The sequence below is a fragment of the Anopheles nili genome, chromosome 3 (genome assembly GCF_943737925.1).
Source record: "Anopheles nili chromosome 3, idAnoNiliSN_F5_01, whole genome shotgun sequence".
NCBI lineage: Eukaryota > Metazoa > Arthropoda > Insecta > Diptera > Culicidae > Anopheles > Anopheles nili.
In genome coordinates, this window is record NC_071292.1 from 55,952,766 (window position 1) to 55,956,461 (window position 3,696).

Here is a 3,696-nt window from a genome sequence, read left to right on the forward strand (position 1 = left end):
CCTACGCCCCAAGCGCGTTATGAAGCGACAATGAGTGCGTTTTTTGTGCGCGTTTCTGCTGCTCCCTCCGTCAGTGGGCTTTGTCGTTTATCTTTGGCTTCAAAAGTCAAGGTTCCCATTCGCGTAGTGTGGGTATGAATTTAATGCAACCCACCGACCCGGACGGGGACGGACATTTATTATTGAGTGCCTTCTGTTCCTCGCTTGCGGCCGCCGCCAGCAGGGGAGAAAGATCGCCTGGAACGTTTTGTGGCCGCTTCTGGTGCTTTTTCCAGGTCAGGGCTCTGGAGCGGAGACGTTGTGATTATTATGAGTCTTTTTTCTTGTTGTTCCCTTCATTCAGCTCTCCTCGAGGCGAGTAGCTTGGTGTGACTTTCGCGACTCGCATGCCTGGAAAGGCTGCCGGAAAAGCCTCGCGCAAGAAATGACAAGCGTGTCAGGGAGCAACGAACGACCTACTGGTGCGCGATGGTTAATTAACGGCCACGTTGCCTTATGTCAGCCTGCCAGTCTACCACCCGGTTGCCTTTTCGGTCGGCCATTCACATCTTGCGCGCGGAACCAACGCTCGCTACCGGTCCGCGAGGCTTCGATAATGTTCGCACGATCGAATTAGACCTCCCTCCTCATTTTGGTGTCAATTATTTTTACTCACTTTTCCCTGGCACCAATTACAGCCGGCTGGCTGGCGGTTCGCGTCATGGACGAACAAAACTGGGCTTGTGATGGCGTTTCGGGTATCCTTTCGGATTGGAGCCCGTGTTTTGGAAAATTGGGCGCGAGATTATTTCATTGCATCATCGGTGATCGGTTTCTCACCGAGCCAAAGTCTCGTAATAGCCAAATTTGGCGCCTTTTCCGCCATCGAGGGTACCGTGCCAGGCTACACAGCCACACTTCCCGCGTTCGGCACTGTAATTGCGCCGTCAGTTGGGGGCTGTACCGTGCTTCCTGCCCGCATTTTGGCAGGTGACGGTGGAGCTTTCGGTTTTTCGTCATGTCAAACGCACCTCCCGATCGAGAGCCCGCGATCGCGAGCACCGCGCGCTTCTTAACCTCGAAACCTATCGATGCGTAATGGAGGGCGACAGTGTGTGGCGTGGCGTGGCGCGTCCAAACACACGAACCCCCGAAAAACAACAACCCCCCGCTCGTTGCGATGCCACGTAACCGTGAGGCTCCGTGGGCTTCGTGAGGGGTTGCATCCGAAGGAACTCGACCGGTGGAGGCGCTGACTAGGAAAACGGGGTTTACTTTTACATTTGCGCCAGTTTTTATTGCACGATCGAGTGCGTTCGATTTTTCGTTGCCAAAAACCCACCCGGGCGAAGGTGAACGTCGCCACGCAGATGGCCTGGCAAAGCCTTACGGTTTTGCGATGCGATCGCTGATCGATGGGTGATCTTGCGCTGTTACAACGTATTAAATATGAAGTGCCATAACCGGACTGGGACATAGCCTTCATGGGGCTTGTTTTGTGCGATCGCTAGAAGGCTATCGGAATGATAATGTGGCCCTCGTGGTGAGCTATCTGCCATCCTCGGGGGTCGTTGTGCGTGTGATCATGGCCAATATGTCCCCCAAAGTCGACCCATAATGATGACGTTCGATGTTGATGATTTAGGCATCGATTGGCCTTCTCTCTTGCAATCTCTCTATTCCTTCTCTCTATTTCTCAAATATCCAAATTTATTATTTCCGGTTCCATTCCGGTTCCGCCTGTGCGTCGTGATGTGGGATGAGATTCCAATGCTGGGCTTACTCACCTGACGCCTGACGAAATCCCGCACACTGCGCAAAATGACTCTACACAAGACGAAGCACACACACGCGCAGTTAAATGTACGAGACTCTAGCACCGACGCCACACCCTTACCCGAGGCGTTCGGGGCTCAACTTCCGTTCGCCGTTTCAGACCCAGGCGATGTCACCTGGCCTCACCTGGCGTTTATTATGCCCGTGCATGGTGGAGGTCGGTAGCCCTCGTCGCCATTGCCACGACCATCCCGGGGGCCGAGAACGTGCTGCTGAATATTCATTAGAGAAGCCCAAGTGCCGAGCACGGTGCGGCAGAATCCAATTCCCTTCCCGATGAGCGCGGTTTATGAGCTCACCGCGTAAGGAATTTGTTGATTGATCAACAAATCAACCACCGCAATGACATCGCAACCTGTTCGGGTTTGAGCATCACAGCTGCGGCCATCGGCGGTTGGCCTCGGCTAAGGTTAAGGAATGCATTAAACGCGGCGTGCGCTTTATTGGCGCCGTTCATTTGACGCTGGGTAGAATCCGCGCCAACTTACGATCGCACCCAACCGATCCTCCAAAGGGCACTTCCACTGGACGTGTGTTGTTGAGTGGAGAGAACGGCTATACGTGGTGACCGAATTCGTTTACTCGCAGCTTGTCTCTGTGTTGGGGTGGGCCCATTGGGGGTTACGTCATGCTGTGCACCCTCTGGTAGGGGTGCAAAACGACCGCGCTACTACGTACAGCGAAGGCACACATGCGCGGCGAGCAAAATCACCCTCGAGAGCGAGAGCGATGGATGGAAAGAGAGTGAAAACGACGTACGGTGTGTGTGGGCTCAGATGTGAAAACAGATGGGATAAACTTGCACGGCAACACACGGCCGGATTCATCAACAACTCAGCAGATTGCGATCAATATGATCCCGCACTGCTTGTTGATCGTCACTGAACCGAACGATCGATTGGGAAATTATATCAAATTAGGGCGAATTAAAATTCATTAGCAAAACCGATCGAGTTTACAACCTCGAATGCAGCCTAGAGATCGCAGCGCATGGGAGAATGTCGATTATTCGCGCGCTCAATTAAGACAAACCCATTAATCTTCCGCACGGCTGTGCTCCAAATGTTGAACATGCAGCGTTGATCCGTGAACGATGTTGCGTATTTTTGTGACATATATCCTCCACCCCATCGACGCACAAATGTCGACAAATATCGTCAATAAGCCGTGAAAAAGAGCCATCACACTTTACAACCACACCCGGGTGGGCGGAAGATATTCTCACAAACGCCCCACTAGGAAGTCCTTCGGTGGTCCGTGCGTACGCGGAACCCATCGGGGGCTGCAATCTGGGGCCCCAAAGTTGTCCACCGAATAGCCCATTAAAAGGAACTCAACTAAAGCCTGCCAGTGCGTGTCGTGTTGTTGCCGGTAATCAACAAATCTCGTCGGAATCATCACACAGCCCGCGGTCGAGCGTCGTGCTTCCTTCCTGTCGATTCGGTTATGAATTTTTGACGAGCGAAAAATCGAAGAACCCCCATTCACATCCGTCCTCAATCGGGGGCCATTCTGACCGTGCGAAGTCTCGACGTATCCTTCGGACCGTGCGTGTGCGTACAAAACCATCCGCAATCGACCTGGGCCGGTTCACTCGATCAGTTGCGCTCGTGATCACAAGAAGCATTACTACTAGCATTACGCCACCCAGCTTGGCTGGTACTTTAGCGTTTAGATTAGGAGATTTTAAGAAGAAAAACTTTCTGCATTTTATGGAACAGGTTCGTAAAATGAGCAGCAACAGTTTTTGAGGCACCCGCAAAGCATCCATCCCCAGAGGCAAGAGAACGAGAGTGAGAGATAAATAGAGAGAGCGTGCTATAGAGAAGGTGTCCGAGCCGGTGTCGTCCTAAGTCAGTGTCGTCCATCCCGACGCCCAGC